Here is a 23,967-nt window from a genome sequence, read left to right as displayed (position 1 = left end):
CCCTTCCCTGCCGGTCACAGGCCCCAGAAGAGGGGCCACCACCGAGCCTTCGGTTTCTCTGCTGCCCCCAGCACCTGGAGGCCATTCCAGCCAGACATCGCCCCCGGACTGGTTCCAAGCCTCCACTGCCATCATCATGGAGGCTGGGCTAGGGATGGCAGAGGAATTCTTTATGGTCATGAGTGGGATGAGGTGATGTCGCAGGGGGCGGGGCCCAGCTGCTGGGAGAGGAGGCGTGAAAAGCGGACCAGAGGGTCAGGATGGTGGTGTGTCTGTGTGTGTGGGGGGGTGTTTCCTCAAGCCCTCCGGCCACCTTCCTGACACCTCATTTCCTCACCACAGGGTTCTTGGATTGGCTGAAGACCTTGGAAAACACCCTCTGTCATTAGGTGAGTAAGAAAACTACAAACAAACATCCTTCAAATGAGCTGGAAGGTGAGTCCACACTGGTGAGTAGGAAGCGCGTGATGCTGACCACACGTCTGGAGCACGCGCACTCCTGCTGCTGCCTGTGCTTCCTGGGGCTCTGTCTGCCGCCTGCCCAGGTGCAGGGCATCGAGGGGCTGCAGCAACAAGGCAGCCGGCTGCTGACCCTCCACTCGAGGCCCTGTGCCCAGGGCCCCAGCCCTCCTCCCACCTGCCGGGATCCCCGGACAGTGCCACCTCCTCCTGTCCCATTCCTGCACTGAGTCCCCGCTGGGTCTCGGCCACTTCTCACGCGCTCCCAGAGTCTGCCTCGCTTTCAGTCTTTACCCGGACTGAATAGAAGCAAAGCTGGGATGTTTACACTGGAGCAGAACAGTCATAGAAGGTGTAGAATCCAGCTGCACAGCCAATAGCGGTTTCTATCATGTTTATGTCTAATTACATTTTTTTGCCAGTACATTTCTTCCGTGGTCTGGAAAGTTGGGATATTGGTGAGACAAGGAAATGAAGTTGACGTGTTGGGGGAGACTTATGCTATTATGTGTACAGGGATTTATGTCCCCCCGCCATGCCATACCACTGCTCCCAGGGGCCAGCCATTCACCTGGAACCACCCCACCTCTTGGCAAAACCCTCTCTGGTTTCCACACCGGGAGCCCAGTGGGCACGTGGGGTTGGGGTCTCGACCCTTTCAACATGCTCTGTTTACGTAGAATTACTGACTCCATACGCAGTCATTTCCTAAGAAAACCTGGAGGTGACTGGAATTACAGTTTAAAAGCTGGGCCTTCCTAATTTCATGCACTTTGCATGATATTTAGGAAAATGAGGTGTAAGTGCTTAAAATGAGACTCGGTCATGTGTAATTACCATGTCATGAAAAGAACATCTTTTAAAACTATTAAGTAAAAAATTGTCTACAAGAGTTAGAGCTCTTTCTTCCATTAAGGATAAATTTTTATGGAACATAGGAGTTATTGTGGCCTAGGGGTCTCGCTTAAACCTCACCAAAGGTGTTCAACTGAAAGTTCATCTTCAAACTTTATCAAACCCTCGAATTCGTTTAGTTCATTCAGTAGCTCCTCTGTCGTTTTGAGCCTGTCACGCTCGATTCAATTGATTTGTCTGCTGGCTTTGGACCTCTTGAGGTATTGTTTTTTTAACCCCAGATCTTTAAACCAATATTTTAATTATATATAATAATTTTTCAGTTTCCGTTTTCTAGTCTTTCCTCTGTTACTGTCAACAATTTATCTGCAAAAACTTTTCTTTCTATGATGAAGCGAGACTCTCCTGATGCTGTAATAACCTAAAATGTGCGGGATTTTCTTATGGCTTAACATAGGGGTGAAAAATGTTGTCTCTTCAAGTGATATTTTGAAATGTGTTTACTCTGTGTAATGTTTTCACATCTTTATAAAAGTGGCAGCCACTCAACCTGAGGAACGGAAGCACAGACCCCACCCCACAGGCTCAGGCTCCTCCTGGCCCACGGCCTGTGGGGTGAGCTTCTGGAGGGGGTCCCTCAGAACTGGGGAACAAATGAGGCCAGTGGACCAATCAATGGTAAACAAAGGCTACATGTGGAGGTAGAGACAGGAGATGGAACGTCCAGGGTGACGTCCAGGATGGAGGGAGGTCCCTACCGGAATGGAAACGGATGTCAGGATGTGGGAGAACATCCTGGGGCAGATCCTGAAGCAGGACCACCAGAGGCGTCTGTGTCCCTGCCTGTTTGCAGCATGAATTCTGTATTGTGGTCGACCACAAAACGCTGCTTTGAATCTGATGGGACGGGAAGCTTAGGTGGGCTCCCCCTTAGGGGTGACTTGCTGGTACCCAAGCCCGGCTGGGACTCTGGCAAGGACACCAGTGGACACTCACACAGCACTCCCGTGGCTTGCCTGCAGCCTCCGTGCCTGGTACTTACCAGCCAGCAGCCCTACCTGCCCAGACACAGCAACAGCGAAAAGGTGCTACGCCCACGTGGTGTCATTTTTAAACTGATTGGTGACGCGAGGGGATGTTTTTACAACATGAGGCTAAGTAAAAAAAGCCAGACACAAAAGTCACTTGCCCTATGAGCCCATCCATGTGAAATTCTTGAACGGGCAAAAGCTACCTTGTAATGGCAGGTGAAGCGAATCGTGGTTTCCTGAGCTGGGGACAGGAATTGACGGCAAGGGGCCCAAGGGGATTTCGGAGGTGATGGAAAGAGTCTGCATCACAGTGATGCCGGCTGGCGGTTACCTGGGTGTGGACACTTGTAAAAATCCACTGAACTGAAGAAGAAGAAGAAAAACCCACATCAAGTTATATGCTCAAAAAGGGTGCATTTTATTGTATGAAAATTTTTACTTAAATAAATCTGAGTCTTAAAAAACAGCCAGCCTCATTTTCTTAGCAACAGAAAATCTCGTTCTCCATGCATGGGGTGGCAGGCGCTAGGTAGCTGAGGGGGCGAGGGGGTGCCAGTTTTTAAAATACCCAGTTACCCAAGGAGAGATCTTATTCGTCCTGGAAAAGTTCTACCCTGCCCCCAGCCTCCCCCCAAAAGGCAAATGATTCCTTTCAAGAAAGATTAAAGATGAGGGGGAGAGAAAATCCATATCCTGTTATCCACACCGCCTCCTCCTCCCCGGATCCCTCGGTTATGCTGGGGTCAGGCAGCAGACGTAAGCTGGGAGCTGGCCCCAGGTCCCAGTCCGCTGGCAGCAGGGAACCCACCAACAGATGCTTTGGCCTCTCCCTCAACCTCTAAGACCGCTAGGAAGGGACGCTGGGCTCAGGAGCTGGGCCTGCCTGGGGCTCTGGGAGGCGGAGAGCTGCTTACACAGGAGGAACTCAAGCTGTCTCATACTCCCCACGTCCCTTCTGCCCAGGGCCAGACCAACGGCCACCCAGCCTCCGCTCCTCCCTCTCTGTCACGCTCACATTCACCGTGTCACTAGGTGCTGTCAGTTCTAACTTCAGAGTCATCCCCGTGACTGGTCTCTCCCTCCCCATCCTAGCCCACAGCACTTTGCATCTTGGCACTTGTCTCCTTCCTGCTCCCGTTTCGGTCCTCCCTGTAACCCATCCGCAGCAGCCAAGCGGTCTTTTAGAAAAGGAACCTTCCACTTAAAAGCCCTCCAAAGATATGTGGTTACTTTTGGGAAGAATTCCAAAATCCTTACGATGTCGTTAGAAGCTTTGCATGATCCAGTCCTGCCCACCCCTCTGCAAATGTCTGCTGCCATAACCATCCTCATCCCCTCTCCTCTGACACACCCTGTCCTGCCTCAGGGCCTTTGCACGTGCTATTCTCTCTCTCTAAATGTTCACCACTCTTCGGGCCTTAGTTCAGAAGCCACATCCTGCTCCCTGATGCTCACATAGTACCCTGTAATTTTTTTCTTCCTTTACTTTGTCATGTTTTTTAATTATACATTTATTTGTACGATTATTTGTTTCATGGTTGTTGCTCTAATTATACTTCATAAAGACAGCAACAGTGTCCGATTGGCTCATGACTGGGTTCTTGGGGCCTAGAATTGTGGCACTTAAGAGGCCGACACAGATACTCTAAATGGATGAATGGATAAAGGGGTGTTTTAAAGTATAGGTTTTATTATTGTTTACATATGGCAAGGCCAACTGGTCAGGAGTCGGCACCCTTCAAAAAAGGGGTCTACGCACAGATTCCAAGGGAAGGGAGCCTGCCACACCACAGGGCCACACCAGGAAGCAGCAGAGTGGTCAGGAGGCAGAGGGGCTGAGGGGATGGTGTGGGCAAGGACCTTTCCTGTGTTTCCCGCAAAGGAACAGGCAGGACAGGGTAAGAAGGCCTAGGACTGGCCAGTGGGAATACTTGCAGTCCGCTCTCAGCATAATGGGCGGCCCTTGGTTGTCAGGTACCTGGTCCAGGGCCGATCAGGGCAGGTGGAAAGTGGCCTGGAGGGTGGGAGCCCTATTGAGGAAGCAGTTGGTGCGGGCTCTGGATTGATTGCTTTGCATTTGGAAGGTACGCGCCCAGGTGAGCTGTTTACTGTCTACCAGGGGTACCAGGAACAGGAACCCCGTCTGCACCTGGAAGCTTGGAGAACTCCCAGAGAACCTGGGCTTCTGCTGCAGGAAAGGACACTGACCTAGAACCAGAGAGTGGTGCAGCCTGGTCCCAGGGGAAGGCGGGCTCTTTGCTCAGAAGGCATCTCTCTGAAGGCCTGCGAGGGAGCGGGAAGGACTCGGCCACAGGCAGACGCACTCCCTCCGTGGCATGGGCTGTCGTCAGAGCTGTCGGATGCAGACCACAGAATCCACTCAAGCTGGTTGGAACAGAAAGGCATTTATTAAGGGTTAAAGACAGATCACAGAACCGTCAGGGGGACTAAAGAAGCTCACTCGAATAAGCCTCCAGGGAGGACTCCAGAAGCCGCAAAACTGGACTGTGCTGTGTATGATGTAACAGCTTCAGAAGAAGGAAGCTGCCAGCCAGCCAGCCAGCCCCAAGCAGCCGCTTCCTAACTCAGGAAGCCAGCAGCAGCCACCAGTCCACACAGCCCTGCCACAATCCCGGGCTCGTTCCTCTCCCTGTCTAATTCCATGCCACACGGAAGCCCTTCCAGCTGGTAGGAAGTAGTTCACACGTCGTACTGTAGGGGGCCCAGAGTCTGGAAAATGCCATCGCTGGGTCCGGCCCCCAGGTGCGTATATGAATACATGTGCCCACAACACATGGTTTGCTGCGTGGGATGGGTTCTTCAAGGACCAGACATGTCACCTTTTTGAAAAATGTGAATTAGTGGACAAAACTCTGTCCCTAAATCTCGGGGATTATGGCTCTACTCCCCACGACCCAACTTCCCAGACGCTCAAGGCCCACCTTCCTGGAAGTTGAAAGGTTACTGTTGTCTACCCACTGGTGGTAAACACCCCTGGCCTCTTACAACACAGAAGCGAACTTCTGCACAAACTCCAGCCAGAGCCAGGAAGGCTGCAGCTGCTTCTCTGGAACCTGGTCACATGTCCCAGGTAGAGGAGCCATTACCGTCTGCTGGTCCAGCTCAGCGGGCATGGCAATAGGCCTGGACGTCCTCTGTCCCAAAATGCATCCACAAGCCCTTGTTACCTATAAGACACAGAGGTGAGGAGGACCTCGTTGGCATTCTTGGGACCAAATCCTGACTCTGCCATGATTTATTGCTTTGTGTGATTTTGTGAAAGTCATCTAACTTCTTGACATAGCATGTTTCTCTTCTATAAAACAGGCTTGGCACCAGCTACTTCGTACAGCTGTTGAGACAAGCATCTGAGATAATGTGGAGAGAAACACTGTGCGAACCGAAACACGATTGGCCTGAGCTAGCAAGTAGGTACATCTCATGAGCCCCCCACCCCCACCCCGTGAGTTTATTAAAACTCAGAAGGATTCTGAGGCCGTATCTGGGTTCATTGGGAAACAGTGCGATTGTTAGGTAGAAATGTGTGTTGTGATTACCTGAGATTGTTGGCCTTAGGAGGACACTGGTGGGAGGGCGTCACGGATGTCACATACTTGACATTACCAAGCTAGGTCAGTGGGCGTTGTAATTATCACCGTAATGGCAGAAGTCTTCTGGGCGGCCTGTCAACAAAGCAGCACAAAATCAGCTGACACAGAACGGGTCTTGAAGAAACAAGTGATTTATTTTGTTGGAGTAGGAGCTGACTTCCCAAATCGCAAATTCCAGGCAGGGCCCGTGGGCTAGGAGCAGAGCTGAGCACTTAGCTCCCTCCCTGAGTCCCCGGGAAGCTCCTCCTTATCTGCTCATCTGTTGGGTCCCCTGCCAGGCCCTCTCCGCTGCCCGGACACAGGCTCCCAAAGTAATGGCACCCCCGCCCGTGGACACGGGGGCCCAGATCGCCCAAGGGCGCAATCTGTGTACCCATGCTCTCTGCACGTTCACACTTGGTCAGTATGTGACCCAGCGTCTCATTGTGAGCAACAGAAAACACGCAAGTTTGGATTCTCAGCTTGATCCTGGAAAGAGGGATCTGCCTCTCAAAGCCTGGAAGAGGGTTTGGATGCTCGATGGTTCTCTTGGGCCAAGGTGGTTAAGAAGCAGATGCATGTTTTCCACTTTCCATCCCCGTTAGCTCCAAGGCCCTGGGAGATGGTGGGGCCACAAGCTGGAACGATCCCGGGTCCCTAAACCACCATGTCACCACATCATCCTGACCTGAAAACCTGTCCTGGGCTATCAAGTGGACCAGAAAAAAAAATTATTAAAAAAAAACAACTTTCCTTGTGTTAGGCCGCTGATATTGTGGACTTTTTCTCTGAGGGCAGCTTGTACAGTCCCCACCTTACCCATGGTTTTGCTTTCTACAGTCTGTTACCCTGGTCAACGGCGGTCCAGAAATACTAAATGGAAAATTCCAGAAGGAAACAATTCGTAAGTTTTAAATCACGTACCATTCTGAGTACTTCCCTTCATCTCCTTACGAAGGCATTTTATCGTCTTACATCCTCACAAGAAGAAAGGTGAGAATGACATATTCTGACAGAGAGACCACTTTCACATAACTTTTATTACAGTATATTGTTGTAATTGTTCTATGTTATTGTTAGCTATTGTTGTTAATCTTGTGCATAATTTATAAATTAAACTTTATAATAAGCATGTATATATATGAAAAAACGCAGTATATACAGAGTTTAGTACTATCTGTGGTTTCAGGCATCCACTGGGGATCTTGGAATGTGTCCCCCACAGATAAGGGGGCTAAAAAGAATGTAAAATTTCTACTCCACTGCCTCAACATGTATCTTAAATCCATCAGGTCATCCTCTAGCCTACTCTCCAGACTTGCTCTGTCTTTTCAATCTCCCCAGCCCTGTGTCAGAACTCTGCTTGTCACCTTGCATTCCTCCTTCTGCTTCACTCCTAACACTCAACCAGAGACCAAATCCTGTAGATTCTCGCCGGTCAATCCTCTCCCCAGCTTTCCCACCTCTACTGCCTTGGCAGATTCTTGATTCTCATCTCTTTTCTGCCCTGACTGCTGGGTCAGCCTCCTAATTGGTTCCTGCAGCACTCTGCCTCAGCTCCATCTGTCCATCTGCCCATCAATCGTCCATCCATCCAACTATCTATCATCCATACACCATCCATCCATCCATCCACTGATCCATCCATCACCATCCATCCATCATCCATCCATCGATCCACCCATCCATCCATCACCATCCATCCATCCATCATCCATCCATCCATCCATCCATCCATCCATCCATCCAGTCCATCATCCAGCCAGTCATCTATCCATTCAGTTTGCAGTTATTAAAGGCATTATCATGTGACAGACACTGTAAATACTGTAATAACAGATGATTGGGAGGACCAACATTAATAAAATAGCCCCACAAATAAATACGTAACTATGGGTGCTATGACAGAAAATGACATGTTGTTATGAGAGCACCATAATGGGGCCTTAAACTGTCAAGGGGCCGGGGAGCCTTTCCTGAGGAGCTGACCTGTGAGCTGAGGTCTAAAGGAGGGGAGAGGTAAACTGGCGAAGGGGAGTGGTCCTAAGATCTTCCAAGTAGAGGAAAGATTGAGGCAGGGAGGAGCAGGACACATCTGGGAAGCAAAATGTGCGAAGTGGGACAGGGACCAGTCTTACTGTGTTCCCAGGACCTCTGAGACCTGGCACAACAGGTGTTTCAATGGTTTGTGAATGATCGATGAGTGAGTAAGCGAAGGGAAGGGTGATGGGGGCAGACGGACAAGGTATGAAGGTGTGATTCACAGCACAACCTGCAGCTGGGAAAGAGCTGCAGCCTCCAGGTGCTCCGACCCCAGGTTTGCCCCTCAGCCCATACTCCACGGCCCCAGGAGCTTACACCTGTCAGGCACTTAGCACGCTACGTGTAAGTGACTGGCTGTTGTCTCCCTCCTCCCCCGTGTGGTCCCCAGGAATGAGTCTTGTTTACCAATACAGCCCAGCACCCAGCCCACTAGGAAGCACTGCGTGTAAATATTTAATGAGTTGGTTGGCACAGAGCCAAACACCGAGCGTCAAAGTCAGTGGGCAGGAGAAGGTGGAGTTGGGAGTGAGAAAAATGCCGGCGTCAGTTGGCACGAAAGAGGCCGAGGGCCAAGTGGAGCACAAACATGCCAGCGGCAGGTGAGGAGAGGCCGGTCTGGAGACAAGCCCAGACCCGGTGGAGGTGAGCAGGACGCAGGTGCAGGAGACTCCTGGGGATGGTATCCCCCTGGCTGCCATGAAGGTTCTGCCTCACACCTGCTCGGCACACCATGGCCTTCCAGAGGAAGCCCCACACCTGACACCTGACGGCCCCTTTACTGCCGTGTGTCTGTGTGTCAGCTGCGCTGAGCTCCCCTGGGACACATGCACCCCTGGGAGGGAGCTCCTTCCTCTATCAGCCTCTGCCTCCTGCCAGTGCCCTGCCCAGGGCGTTGGCCCAGTGCCCGCTGAGTAGCATCCACCACCTGTGTTGGCAGCAAGAGAGAGGGCTCTGGAGCTGGTAGGCAAAGGAGCTGGTGGGGAAGCCCCTACACAAACAGAACCTTTGCCAGGAAATCGAGCAACACAAGGCCCCATGGATGTGAGGCTGTTGTCTGCCTGCTTCCTGTGTGTGTGCTGGAAACCAGACTTCCTACAGCGTCTGCTGGAGGCCTCTCGCTTTGACGAGCCATCTTTCAAAATGATCGTCTTCACCATTTCATCCTGTCCTCTCGGCCCCGACATTTACAACAACAATACTGCCACTTTGTGCATCTACTCGTCAAACACTTCCCGAGTCCCTACAGTGTGCTGGACACGGAGTCCCCAGGCCTGCGATTCTGGAGAATCTGGTGGGAAAGACAGCCAAATAATGTACAGTCCAGATGCTGAGAGAAACAAGTATCTAGGGGACGCTGGAGACACCAAACCAAACTCACGTAGGGTTTGCTCTGCCATGTTTTCCTGACTCCATTTCCTCCCGTGTAAGAGTGACTAACGAATAAAAGTTGGAGGAATTGGGTCAGAGATGCCAGTGTTTCTGAAACAGCCAGCCACCGGGGAGCAAACACCAGGCCTGCAGCTGTCAGACTTCCGGGGACTAAGCCTGGGGCGCTGCTTGGGGCCAGAGCGACCCAAGGACCTCCGTCCACGGGCCTTGTCACTCTGTGCTAGCGACCAGCTGTCAGGTTTGCCCAGGACGGGCTCAGTATTCGCACTGTCCCTGGACACCCTTCAGTCCTGGGTCACCTCCCGGTCCGCGTCCTTTGCTGCACGTGCTGGTCCGCACACGTGCCAGGGTGGCTGGTCTGGATCGGGGCTAATGGAGGGAGAGGCGTTAACTCTGCCCAGAAGCATGTGGGTGTAGCAGCTGCCGGCCTGCTCTGGCGCGCCGCCAGCCCAGCGCTCTGGATCCAGGCCACTCAAACCTGCTGCCTGCTGACTCAGCCACACCTCACCTGCCCAGTCCGGCAGGGCAGCTTCGAGCTCTGTGCGGTGCGGAGACCCTGCTCTCCTCCGCAGCTGGCACACAGCTGGGTGGAGCATGGACGCGCGAGGCGTGGTCTCGGTCTCCATCCAGTGAGGCTGGCTAAGCCCCTGACCCAGGCCACCTGCCCCCTGCTCAGGGGTCCCCTACTGCCACGTGGACACAGGAACTGCAGCGCCCTGTGCCCAGCCCCCTCTCTTTTCCCACCCCATGTGGGCTCTCCAAGCTGCCCAGCCCTCTTGGCCGCATTGGACAGCACTCTGTCCCCTCCACTTGCGCCGTTCCTGCCAGCCTTCAGGGCCCATGCTGGGCCTTCCACCTCCTGGGCTCATCTCCAGTGTGCTGGCCGCCCCATCGCCCGTGGTCTGGCCTGGCAGCCGCCTAGATAGGAACCAGTGCCTCCCCTGGGAAATCTGTATGTCCACTTTTGTGAACCTCTGAGCTGGCGACTCCTGTGGGTTCTGTCCCCACCCACGTCCAGCTGTACCCACACTTTTTGGGGATATTTCTGTAGGTACATGCAATATTTTGAAAACTACTGCATTCTGGTATTGCTGAGCTCCAGACTTAATGACTGAGGGCTCCTCTCCATTGTGCCCTTTCCAGCTTTAGGTACCATCAGAGCAGCGTGCGACTTCTGGAGAACGAGACATGGTAAGTCGCTGTTGTTTTACTTTGCATTTCTTTGCTTGCTAGCTAGGCTGACCGTCTTTACTGCTTTGCTTGTCAATTAGCTCATTGTCTGTATGGGTCCGTACCCATTTATCTGTTGCAAAAGACCATCTAATTTTGGCCATGACTGGATCAGGTCACTGATTAGATCACATTTGTAACTACTGTTTACTGAGCACTTATTTTTGTACCAGACACTGTACTAAGCATTCTGCATAAACTGTTTTTCATTTAATCAACCTAAGGAAGAAAATATTATTATCTCCGCTTGAAAGCTAAGACACGGAAGCACAGTGAACTTAAACAACTCGCCCCAAGTCACTCATCTGGTAAGTGACTGAGGCCCAGCACCAACTGCCCAGTTGTAACCACCGAGCCGCTTTGTCACAGGGTCTCTTGTGACTTGAACACTTAGTGATTCATTGACTGATTCATTCACTGGGCAAACATTTATTGAGGACCCGCAGTGGGGCAGCACATATCTGCCTGGTACTCAGTGCGGGGTTGCCAGGTGCCACCTGGAAGCTTGACACCCGCAGCAATCAACTGAAAAATTACTAAACACGATTTTAAAAAATCAGTTAAATGGTCAAGCATAACATAGAAACATAGAATTAAATAGCATTATAATATATTATGCCCAGTTTAAAGATGTAAGAAAACAAACTTTATCCACGGTATCAACAAAGCATAATATAACCAAGTGAATTATTGAGAAAAATATTATGATCATTTGTATTTCTTTTAATATTTCACTAAATTATATAAAATTAAGGAAATAAAATACGTTGAGAGTTTTGTTTTTTTTCAAGCTGAATAAATGGAAAAAACAAAACCCAGATTTCATGATGGCCCATCCAAATTCTCTGAAGATACACGTATTTCCCGCCCTGCTCCCCCACACTGTTTTAGGCATATGTAACCCCAATTAAAATCTTGGCAGGATGTTTTTTGGAAAGTAACCAAATTATTCTAAAGTTAACCTGGAGGCATAAACAGATCAGAATTTCAATAAAATTCAAAAGGAGAAGAGCAATAAATGATGGAAAGGCAAGCTCCAGGAGATACTAAAACTTATTGTAAAGCACTATGATAAAAACATGGGTTTTCAACAAAACCAAACACACGGCTGAAGCCGAATTACAGGATTAGTGAAAAAGCCCAGATCCAGACTCTATTATGTACAAAAAGTTAATATATGCTAAAGGAGGCCTCAAACGAAGCTGTGAGGAAGAAGAGGATTGAAAATTCGTTAGGACAATTAGAGATTTGGAGGTGGACCAATTTACACCCTCATCTCATGCCAATATTTAAAAAAAAAAATCGAACTTCAGAAAAACAATTTTCTGGTCTAATTAGAGAGGAGGCAAGCATGCAGACATAAATTTCTACTTAACATGGTAAGTGCTATTGCAGGAGGAGTAATAACAGTGTGTGAAAGGACATAAGAGAGGACTCCTAGTTTTGCCTGCAGGAGTCAAGAAAGCCTTCAACGAGAAGCAGGTGTTTATACTGGGTTTTGAGGGATGCGTAGGAGTTCGGTAGGTCAAGGTCATGAAAAGGGCTGGGGACGGAATATAATGAATGTTAGGAGATGGGCAGAAGTATGTCCATGAGTGGAGGGAGCTGCTTGCCTGGTCACCTTCTTCAAGAACAATACTCTCAACCATTTAAAGACACTGTCAACATATGGTGGTTTAGACCAGTATCCTTAAAGTGGGGGTCCCCAAAACCCTCTGAGGGCATCTGCGAGGTCACAACTATTTTCATTATATAATACGAAGTCATTACTTGCCTTTTTCTCACAAGTATCAGTAGTGTTTTCCAGAAGCAACAGACTGAATGCAGAAACAAATAGGAGAACCAGGCTCGCTTTGTTAAGCCAAACATTAAAGAGATGTGCAAAAATGGAACATGATGTCACTCTTCTTACTGAGTTACATTCTGGAAAATATAGCTATCTTTTCATTTTAAGTATGTTCTTTATGTTAACATGTAAAAGGTTTGTTAGTGCTATTTTTATGTACATTAATGCTTATTTTTCAATGTCTCACTTTTCATTTTGCATACAGTAAATACTGAGAGATATAACCCACAGACACAAAAGTTCTTTGGGGTCCTCAATAATTTGGGGACGTAGGGGTTCCCGAAACCAAAAAGTTTGAGAAGCTTTGGTTTAGACTCTGATGAAAAGTCATTAGAAGTCCAATAACACGAGTCTGTGAGTAGTTTTTCTAAGGGTACTTCCTCCCCCACTAATCAGATTCTGGTCTGGCCAGTCCCCACTTAGCTGAGGAGTAGGTGGGCCCTTGCAGACAACATTGAAAAAATAGGCTGGTAGGTGGATTGACATGGCCACACATTCTTTGCAAGCTACTGGCTTTAGAAAGTAGGGCCTATACTCATAGCCCTTGAAATCTGGGTCAGTCTTCTGACCTTCTTTGATTCATGGAATAATATGGCAGAAGCTATGCATGTATTATGTGCCTGTGCTATAAATACATTGTTTATGTACACTGCCTATAAGAACTGTTATGTACATAAGTCAGTGAGAGGAGGGCGGGCCTGGCGTGCTCCCTCCTCCTCCCTGCTGTGTGCCAGCACTTCACGGGAGAGGCTGGCAGGAAGTCGCATGGCAGTCTGGATGGGTGGATGAGTACAAATGCAGTATCTTCTAATCCTCATAACAGCCCTTTGAGGCAGGCGTTTGTCCCCAGTTTACGTGACTTTCTTAAGACCACAAAGCTAGATAGTGGCAGCGGTCTGTCTGAGTTCCAAATCACCACGCAATGCTGTAATCCCTCAGCCCAGACTGTGAAGGAAGGAACCAGTCAAGGCCATGTAAACCCAACTTCTGCAAATTCCTGCCAAATGTACACGGAGACCCAACTGTGTTAGGTGCCATGATAAACTGGGCAGGAATCTGAATAAGAGTAAGTGTTCGATACCATCCATAAGAGTGTGCTCAGCTGACAAAGATCTTTCCCATATATGATGTCATTACCCCCCCACCCAACCCCTGACAGGTCAGGTGTGACGGCCACTCCCATCAGGCTCCACCCGCAAGCTCACCTACACTCCCCAGGGGACCTCCAGGTTGCTAAATGCAGCTGTCAATTCTCAGTACTCATCCTACCTGAACCAGCAGCAGCTACGGACACAGGTGAGTGACCACGCCCTCTGTGACACGCCTTCCCACTTCCTTTCCAGGACACCAGACTCTTTCTGGTTTCCTCTCACCCCCGTTTCCTCCTCAGTCTCCTTGGTTAATTCTCACTCTTCTCCAGGAACTCCCGATGGCGGGTCCGGGGGCTGGGTCCTCAGGCTGCCCCGCACTCACTGCCCGCCCAGCATCGTGGCGGCAAGTCTCCTCTATGTGATGACATCTCCCAAACTTTGATCTCCCCCACACCTCTGCCCTGAACCCTAGCCATGTCCATCCCACGGCCTGCCCGACATCCCCACAGATGTGTAAAGTCCAGTTCACTGAGTGCCTAAGCAGTGGCTGGCTTTTCCTCACGCCCAAGCCCAAAAACCTGGGTGTGACCTTTGACTCCGCGCTCTCGCACCCTACACCCCATCTATCAGGAAACTGTTGGCTCCACCTTCAAAATGTACGCAGAACTGGAGCACGTCTCACTGCTTCCAGTGCTGTCACGCGGCTCCCAGGTGCCATTATCTCCCACGTGGAGGATAGTAGGTGTTTCTGTGCTTCACTGGTATCTCCTCTTGACACGGCAGCCATAGCCAGAAGGAGCCTTTACAGTCTAAGTCAGATCACATTACTTTTCGCTTAAAACTGTGCACGTGCTCCTGACTTCACTCCCAGCAAAGGCCAAAGGATGTTCAGTGGCCCCCAGAGCCACACGTCAGGTCCTCCCAGCTGGCCGCAGGCTTCCCGGGCAGTCCTGCCTGGACTCCTGTGCTCTAACCCCGCTCAGACTAGAAGGCCGTCCTCCCAGCTCTTCACAGGACTCCACCCTCACCTCTTACAATTCCATCCAAACCTCACCTTCTCGGTGGGGCCTACCTGACGGCCGGTGGCAGCCGCCCTCTGCCATCCTCTGCCCTGCTCTCCTTTCTCGCCTGTCTCAACCACTTACCATCTTCTAACTCACAGCATAATTACTTATGTACTTATGTTTTTCATTTGTATCTCCCCCACTAGACTGAAAAATCTATAAAGGTAGGGATCTTTGTTTTGTTCACTTGTGTTTCCCAAACAAGGAAAATTGAAACCCAGGGAGTTGGGTATTGCTCAATGTCCCTGAGCCAAAAACATGTCTGAGTAGGGATGTGAACCCTGGCCGAAATCCTAAATTCCTTCCAAATAGTTCCACCACCCAATGACAAAGAGAGCCATGAACAGCTGAAAGGACTCCAGGCTACAAATGATTCCTAGCAGCACAGGCAGAATCCACCAAATCGTTACCATCCAGCATTTCCTTCCCTGTTTACCATTCTGTAATGGCTTCCCATTTCCCGCTAAGTCAAGTCAACTACTCAGCTTGGCTTTTCAGATCTGTAGTAATTGACCCTAAAACGATCTGTAGCCTCCATTACAACCTGGTCTCCATTCTCAGAGATGAATGACATTCTTGGGGAACATCCTCGGATGCTGGGTTAGCCCATTGTTTGTAGATATGTTTTTTAATTTAAATTTGAATGCCCTTTAAAGACTCACTTTCAACATTTTAGGCCCTGGGCAAGCACCCTCCACTTTACCACTTGTTCCCCTCCCTTTGCTGACTGGAGGCTCAACTTCACATGTGTATCCCTCCCCTGGCCTCTGAAGCATCTGCCTGTCAAACCCGCACCCTGCCTCTTCCAGACCCTTTAGGAGAGCAGGGAAAATGCTTCCCATGGTTCCCAGCACGGCTGAGGGCACTCGTCAGGGTCCCAATCCAATGCCACCTCCTCTCGGAGGACTTCCTTCTGGCCGGTATCTTCTCTCTAATTAACTGCTTCCTCTCCCAAAGGCCTCTTGCACAATATGTAACCTTCACACTGTCAGGTCAAACTCTGGCCCCTCCCAGTCAGACCCTCCAGACGGGGGTGAGGATAGTGAGATGCTCACTTCCAGCGTAAAACTGAAAGGGGCGCCAGAAAGCTCAGCAATCAAAATAGCATTTGAACGCTAATATTTTTTTTTAACACCACCGTGTATGCAAACAATTCATGATGCACAAAACGTGAAATTTAAAGATAAATACGGGATCCTCGGCACGCGGTTCGCGCCCTACCTGTCGGGCCGTCGAGCAGCTCCCTCGCGGTAAGAGGAAGGGTGACCCCCAACTTGATCCTGCACTTGTAGCTTGTGCTGTACGTGAGCGAGCCGGACCGAAGGCCGAGACGCCTCCAGGGGCCATTCTCAGCAGCCCTCGCCCGGCTCAGCGGGGAAATGCGGGACATAGGTGCATCGTCTGTATCTCCCCGTTACAGTGACAACTCATAAAGGCAGGGTCTGTGTTTTGTGCTGTGGGGACCCGGTACTGCGGGGCGCGTGTGCCCTGCGTGAGCGGCACACGCGTGCACGGCGCTTCTCGGCTTGTTCCTCTCTGCAACCCCTGGCTCAGGACCGGCAGCGCCCTGCCTTCGGGTGCGCACCCGGAATTCGGAATCTGCAAGTTCGGGGGCCTGGGGCTGCACGTGGGAGAGCTCACTGAGGATTCCTCTTGCACAAATGGCAGGTGAAGCAAGACTCTTCCTGGAGCCTCAGTCCCGGACAGGTATACACCAGGCGCTGTGTGGTGGCAGAGGGACCCGCACCTACCCGCCCCCCCCCCCGGCCTCTCCGGGGGTCCACGAGACCCCTGAAACCGCGCTCCCTCAGCGATGACAGGGCGAGGCCGCCGCGGGAGGCCCGGGGCAGCGCGAAGGCGGGACAGCGCTGGCAGATGGGGCGGAGAAGGAGGGCGTCTCCCAGTAAGCTCCGCCCCCTCTAGGTATCTGGCCAATCGCCGCGCGCTCCGAGCCCTGGCCCCGCCCCTGCCCCTCGCTCTGTGGGCCGCCGGGCCGGTAATAATTAGGCTGCGGGGGGCGGGGCGCCGCGTCAGCGCCGGGAGTTGGCCAATCCCGAGCTCTTTCCGCACCGCGTCACAGGCCGAGCAACCACACAGAAAAGTTTACTAAACAGCGGACGAGGGGCTGGCGGCGGCGGCGGCGGCGGCGGGGCCGGAGCGACCGGGGTTCGGCGGCCTCACCTCTCCTCATTCACCGGCGGCGACCGGAGGCGACCGGTGGCGGGCATCGCGTCCGGCGGAGAGGGCCGCCGCCAGGTGAGGCGAGGCGAGGTGAGCAGCCCGGGCGGCGCTGGCCTCCCCCCCGCCCTTCCCCCCCCGTGAGGCGCGGCCCGGCCCTCCCGCGGCGACCGGAAGCAGACGGGAGGGCGGCAGGTGGCGGCGGGGCCCGGCGTCCACTGAGGGCCGAGACCAAGGGGTCGCGGGGCGGGGGCTCCACGCGCGGCGCTCGCGTTCCCGGGCGGGCTTCCCAGGGCGGTGGGCAGGGCAAGGCGCCCGGACGGGAACTCCTGCGGCCGCATTCCGAGCAGTTGGCGGACGGGGGTCCCGGGGCGTCCCTGTCACCGAACAGTGGCGCCCCCGCTCCCTGTCAGGTCCTTCCGGGACGTTTGCCACCTGCCCTGATTGCGGACGGGAAGGGGCCGGGGTGGGTCTCCGCTCCTGGGTGGTGGACCCAGGGTTTCCGAACTTTCTGTCTCCCCTTTGACATAGTACTTTCCAGTTTGCGTCCAGCTACGTAAACAAGTACGGAAGGTTGTCGTGTTTGAAGTGATACTAACTTTATTTTGAACTGTTGTGGTAAAACAGCACGGTTAAAACGCCATCATGATTTGTTTCACAACTAGAAAGTTGTTAGCCCACGTGAACAAGTGAAGGTCTTGGGGCGATCTGCAGACCATTTCTATTTAAAGTTGGCGGTGAAAACGGGGCCGCTTTTAATGGTTTTGATGCTCTGAGAAAAAAGATTAAATTTTTCTCTCAGGTCAAATTCAGAATTTGGTTTTTTAATGTGAAATACATACACTTTTTAAAACTTTCTAATTTTAGTTGGCCTACAATATATTAGTTTTAGGTGTACAACATAGTGATTCTGCTTTTGTATACCTCACGGTGTGATCACTAAAATACCATAAACTTTTAAGGTTCGGTTGTGTAATAATTATGTGAACCAATTTTAGGACATTTGCCAATTTACTCGTACTCCAGGGCTTCAGGGAAATTTTTTTTTTCCTGCAAAATATGCACATTACCAAGCAGGTTGTTTTTTAATGCTTTCTTTCAATCAATACCGTCTAATGCTAGTGGACTTAAATTAAACATGAACAGTATTTTAAAAGGATGATAGCTCTAGGAATACAGTGGATGCTATTGTTTAATAAAATGTATAAATTAAAAATAAAATAAAAATATTTAAGGGAGGCAGGGATCACAAAGGTACAGGAGGAAAATTTTGGGGTTAAAGGACTGTAATCTTGATTGTAGAGATAATTTCCTGTGCATATATGTATGTCATAACTGGTCATATTTTACACTTTATGTGCACGGTTTACTGTATGTGGTATACACCTCAATAAAGCCAAAAGATATTCGAAAACATGTAATACCACAAAGGAATACGTAGCACAATACAGCGTAAAGACATAAAACATAATAAAAATCCATGACTCCTCCTCCCAAACCAGGAACTGGCTGGTTACCCAAACTGCGTCTGTTTATGTGTTTTTTATCTGTCCTACAGCCCTGCCTCTCCTTACCCAGGTAATCATTCTAGTCTACTAGATTTTGTATAGCATTGCCTTGTCTTTTTACAAAATAGTTTCATCACATGTATTTGTAAGTTTTTCAGTTTGCTTTTGAGCTTTATAAAAATATTATGTGACTAGTTCATTCAGTTCATTGCTGTGTCCTATTGTGTTAATCTTCCATAACTCGTGAGTGTTTAGATTATGTTTTTTATTGTTTTGCTGTCAACAGCAGTGCTCTGGGAACATTTCTTCTTTCATGGCTCCTGGTGCACAACTGCAAGACCTTCTCTAGAGTAAATAATGTAGCTTGCATTAGCAAAATTTTAGGTACAGGAGTAAAATACAGTGCAATGCTAGAAATCAAATGGATGAAAAACTTTAGGATTTTCTCTTGTGTTTTAATGAGAGCTTCATAGCCATAATTATTGGTTCTTAGTTTTTTCATATTGGCATGAGAAACCAAGATTCCTGTTAATCTGTATGTGACGAATCCTTTCCTTTACATCACCTTGTGAGAAGTCTGGGACTGTTTGCTATCTCCTTGTAAAAGTAAACACGGTAGGAAAAACACTTCATTGTATGTGACACAAATCGCTCTTTCTGTGTTCTCCTCTCCCGCACCTTGTGTAATCGCTGGCAAATTACAGGCACACCTCAGCGATGTTGCGTCCCTGTTCCGGACGATCATAAATCAAGCAGGTATCCTAATAAAGCCAGTCGTAACTTTGTGCTGGTGGAGGGTCTTGCCTTCAGTTTGTAAAAATAATGATGACGATGATAATGCCACACTTGTGAAGAGCACTAAAGGGCGTGCAGAAAGACGAGGTGTGCCTGTCCTTACCCCTTCTCCTGTGCCTCTGCCTACCCATCGTGTACAAGGAACCTGGCCTAGGTTTATCCTGCCAGTTTTGCAGACCTTAGGTAAGGGAAGCACCTATCAAATGGCAGGAGTCAGGTGTGTCCTTCGGAAGATTTTTGGAGAAAGATAGGTGATGGGTATTTATCAGCATGTGTTAACCACGCATTTAAGTACTTTTTACTTCCACAGCCTCAGATTTGGGAGTGCCCCAAGGTGTGCTTCTAGGGCCTCCGTTTTCTTTATCATGCTAACAGCAGTGCTGTGACAAATGGGGGAGTAGTGTTCATTTCCTGTAATACCAGTTTATGTATACCTTTAAATAACCTGTTTTTATTTAAAGCCAGGGGAGTAGAGATGGTTTGAATTTATTTTTCACAGTAAATGTAGCTTGCAGACAAATACTCGGGATGCTTTGTTTTGGAAGGGCTGTTTTATCCTGCTTTCAAAAACCTCATTTTTGTATTTGATAATAATTACAATGTGTTTGAGGTTTTTTCCCCCTCAAAAAACCCTTCAGATAGAATAGAAAGTTACAAAGAACAAATAACTATTGTTGATATCTTGGCAGGTATACCCCCTGTCTTTCTGTTTGTGTGTATTTTTCATATCCTAAACAATTAAAAGGTCAGTTTTAAACAGTGAGTATTAGGCTGCCTCTACCTTCAAACCTTGTACCAAATACCTTCTCAACACCTTTGCTGTCAAGGCGACGGTGATGGGGTGATAGTCTCCCTGCTGCAGCTTTCCTCCCCTGTCCTCCCCTGTCGTCTCCTGTTGCTCCCTTGGAGAACAGTCATTTAAATGTGTAAATGACCTTACCTTACCCCCAGGCTCGAAACCCTCCAGTGACTTTCTAATGGACAAAATAAAATTCAGACTTTTTACCATGGCACTTACACCCTAGACCAGCAATGTCCCTTGGAAATATAATGGGAGCCACCTAAGTAATTTCAAATTTTCTGATAGCCATATTTGCAAAATAAAGAGAGCCCAGCCGAAATAGATTTTATTTAACCCAAAATATGATGTCTATAAGTAATCAGTTTAAGAAATGTTTAATGGGGTGTTTTACACCCCTTTATTGAGACTGTTTGCAATCCAGTGTGTATTTCCCACTTGAAGCACATCTGGACTGGCCTTGTTTCTAATGCCCAGCAGGGGAGGCACGTGTGACTTGTGGCTCCCGAGTGGGTGGTGCGGCACTCGACTCCCAGCACCCCGCTCCGCTGGCCTCAGACGCACATCTCCTGCCACTGCCCCTGCACACCAGCCTCCACTTGGTCTTGCCAGGCTTAGTCCCTTAAAATTGTCCCTTCTGCCTGGAACACCCAGTGCTATTTGTGCTCAGGTGTCACTCAGACCGCCTTCCCTGACTGCGGTGTTACCCTGCTTCGCTGCACGGAACCCGTGGCCTGAAACGGTGTAATTGGTTATGGTCCGTATCCCTGCTCCACGGCCATCTACCTGAGGGCAGGCGTTTCCTATGTTTACCGCGAGCTCCCCTTACAGACTTTGAAAGGGCAGATTCCGTTTCATCTTAGGAAAGGACTTTAATAACTAGTCACCTGGTGTGTTTGCTGGGTGTTACTTCATCCTTTTCTCTAGTGTGGTGTGAGGACCCTCTGAAGAGCTAAATCTTTCTAAGGATTTCTCATTTCTTTAGGATTCAGTCCTAAAATTGCTGAGTGAAAGCACATGAACATTTTTTTGTCTTTTCATAGATAATAGGCAAATCTTGTCTTAGAAGTTTGACTCACATCATAACATAAAGTTGCCCAAACCATTGTATAAAGTGTGACTAGAAATATGACAGAATTCACATCTCCTCCATATCTTGACTGTTTTCTTTGCTGCCTTCCTCCCCCCTTCATAAGATTTCCTCCATGTTTCCTAGTTAATTGTGATGATGAATAGAGTTCCCATACTGGACATCTTCACGTCTGTCTTCTGCTCATCTCAGGTGGTGGTTTGTATTTGTGAACCCGTTTGTAGCCTTTTATATATTTAGGAGACAGCCCTTTGCCCCTTACTGCGCTTTCCCCCAGCTCCCCATTGGCCTATTTGCTTTCAGTGGTTTTTTTTTTTTTTAATATGAAAGAATTTTTACCTTTTAAGAAATTTAGATTAGTGCTTTCTTTTTATACTTCCATATTTAATGGATCCTCTTACCCAGGTAATTGTTTCTTCTAGTTTCATTTTTCACATCTATCTCTTTCTGCTCATCTGGGATTTACTTTGACATAACATGTGAAGTGAAATAACTTGCCTTAATAAGTTAATCACTTATTTCAGCCCCATTAAAAAAAAATCTTTTTCTTGGTGCCTTGAAATAAAGCTACCTTTATCATATCCTAAATGCACATATACTTCGTCCTTTTTAGCATTTAGTCAATACCAGTGATTGGATACCAGTACACATTGTTTTAGTAATTGGGAGTAATAATGTGTTTTTACTTTGTTATGCTAAGTCACCCCCTTTTTTCTCCCCCCTCCCAATTTTTGGTTGTTGCTGTTAGTCCTCAATTTTTTAGTTAATTCCTCAGGATTTTCAGGTTGTTTTTGGTTTGGAATTTCTTAGTTAAAACTGTTGATCGTGTTATTTCTACATTTAATGTTTTGTGTTATGTAATGAAAAAATTTCATGCCATTGAGTTTTCCTTTCAGCATAGTTTTAGCTATGTTCCTCAAATTTTGAGGATGAATAAAGAATTTTCAGATTTTGACAAATGCTAGGAAGGAAAGAAATACGGTGTGCCGATTGGGGGCTCAGAGAATGTCTCTGTGAGGATGTAATACTTAAGCTTCCTGGAAGTACTACATGTGTTTGGGGAGTTTCTTTAACTTCCCAATCTTTCAGACATTTTTAGAAAATAGTAACACACTGAATTTCTTTTGTAAAAATTGCCTTACAAACAGTTTCGAGCCTCTTGCCCATCTTTCAACCGGATTACTGCCCCAAAGCTTGTCCTGTATAGAAAGTTTGGAACTGTGATTCCGCGTCGTGAGATTGCGAAAGAGCCAGGGTAAGTTTCCCTCGGAAAGAAGCTGCTAGTACAAAGGGGACAAGAAGTGCTTGTCTTGATTTAGGGTTTGACAGCTCCGAATGACTGCAGTTCACCCAGTGGGGAGAGTAGGACAAGCTTTATGGCAAGACTTATTTGGGAGACTTGCATTATCTCCAAGTGGTCTGGCTGCTTCCACTTCTCTGCCTCCCAGTCCTGTTCAGTTTTTGTCCAAATCCATCGCCTACAAATAACTTAGATGATTTTGCCCCTTGGTACTTTTCTTCCTTATTTCTACTATGTTTTCAGTTTTTCCCCACCCAAGACTTTTCCATATGCTCTCCCCATTTGCTTATTTGTGATTCCCTCGAAGAATTTTTCCTTGATGCTGGCAAAAGAGGTTAAGCCCTTCTGTTGGCTATATTTACTCATTTCATATTGGACATTTCTTTTGTAAACACTTGTAGCAACTGCAATTCAATAAGTGTGTGTGATTTTTTTACTGTCTATTTCTTCCTCTAGAGCTGTACTTTGCAATCTGGTAGGTACCAGCCACTTGTGGTTATTTAAATGAATTGAAATTAAATAATATTAAAAATTCGGTTCCTCAATCTTGTTAATCACATTTCAGCTACATGTGGCTAGTGGCTATTCTGTTGGACAGCAGAGATACAGAGTCTTTTGCAGTGATGGAAATTTATCCTAATTTGTAAATCATGTGGCTAATAGCTACGGTATTTTATTTAAATTTAAGTAGCCACATCTGGCTGTTGAAATATGACAAGTGTGAATTGAGATATGAGCTACTGATTACATATTGAAGTAATGCTATTTTACATGTGTGTTAAACAAAATAATGATGATGTAACGGTTTGATGTTTTAATGTGGCTACTAAAAAATGAACATTGCATGTGGCTCCTTTTATATTTCTGTTGGGCAATACTGTTCTGATCCCAGACCATAATTTCCTACAATGGCAGGGACAGTTCACGTGGCACCACAAGCATATAGTAGGTGTTCAGAAGGTTTGACGAATGAATAAGCTTTTCTGTTATGCTTTGGACGTTACTGTATAATCACCAGAAAATGTTACCTATTCAGCTTTTGCTTTCCAAAATTGTTTGTGACTATAATTTTTTTTTTTTAAAAGTCTATGAGTGTTGAGAAAAGCAGCTTTTCTTTTGCTAGCTACATAAAAATATTAACCTCATTAAACAGTATGGATCATTCATCTTTTTATCTTTTCTTTTTCTCTGGCTCAGGCTGCTAAGGAGAGAGGGAACTTAGAGTCTGCCAGTCTGTTTCCTGTCATTTTTCTATGTCTAGCAGTTTACTCTGGTAGGATGTTTGGCACGTGAAAATTTATGACTGTTAAATCTTAATTGTTGAGGATTATGAATGCTTTTCTCCTTCACGGGTACTTTGGCCTCGGTACTGTGCTCCGTGCTCCTTTTTAATTTATTGTGCTCCTTTTTAATTTAAATAAATTTTAATTTATTTGGACCCTTTAGACTCCAAAGCAGTTTGCTGTCTTACAGAAAAATATCTCAGGTGTTTTGCTGTCTCATCCATTTGTGTCCTTCATGTTTCCGTTGTGTTTAGTATTTCACTGAAGGGACCATTATCATACTCCCTCTATCCCCCCCTCTCATACTCACCTTGTATTTTGTTTCCCTTAATGAGTTAGAAGATACACATCAGGAATTGCAAACTCAGATTCATTCCTCACTTTTGTAGGCAGGGTTCATTTGTCAGGGAAATCCT

General features: G+C 48.2%; 1 protein-coding gene and 2 long non-coding RNA genes across 5 annotated transcripts in view; 2 read left to right on the top strand and 1 right to left on the bottom strand.

The window, feature by feature from the left end:
- Nucleotides 1–345: 345 nt before the first annotated feature.
- LOC117018896 (uncharacterized) lies at nucleotides 346–16,469 on the bottom strand. Of its 2 annotated transcripts, XR_004422354.1 has the most exons (5): nucleotides 15,820–16,469; nucleotides 5,903–6,028; nucleotides 5,453–5,533; nucleotides 4,554–4,730; nucleotides 346–4,359 (listed from the first exon to the last, which is right to left on the bottom strand). It is a non-coding gene; the product is annotated as an uncharacterized LOC117018896 (long non-coding RNA). The 2 variants fall into 2 exon arrangements; XR_004422353.1 differs by having other exon boundaries at nucleotides 346–4,730.
- LOC117018897 (uncharacterized) lies at nucleotides 5,202–7,532 on the top strand. The gene is made up of 3 exons (XR_004422355.1): nucleotides 5,202–5,548; nucleotides 5,673–5,773; nucleotides 6,776–7,532. It is a non-coding gene; the product is annotated as an uncharacterized LOC117018897 (long non-coding RNA).
- Nucleotides 16,470–16,680: 211 nt separating the features above from the next.
- ZFAND6 (zinc finger AN1-type containing 6) overlaps nucleotides 16,681–23,967 on the top strand; it is a 50,255-nt gene continuing 42,968 nt past the window's right edge. Inside the window, exon 1 of one of the 2 annotated variants that reach the window (XM_033100238.1) lies at nucleotides 16,681–16,854. The gene's annotated coding sequence lies outside the window, so the exon portion shown is untranslated. Of the gene's footprint in view, nucleotides 16,870–23,967 lie in introns of both variants that reach the window. The other variant, XM_033100237.1, reaches the window with a different exon arrangement.

This window comes from Rhinolophus ferrumequinum, chromosome 28, assembly GCF_004115265.2.
Source record: "Rhinolophus ferrumequinum isolate MPI-CBG mRhiFer1 chromosome 28, mRhiFer1_v1.p, whole genome shotgun sequence".
NCBI classification, from domain to species: domain Eukaryota; kingdom Metazoa; phylum Chordata; class Mammalia; order Chiroptera; family Rhinolophidae; genus Rhinolophus; species Rhinolophus ferrumequinum.
This window is presented reverse-complemented; position numbering and strand designations above follow the sequence as displayed.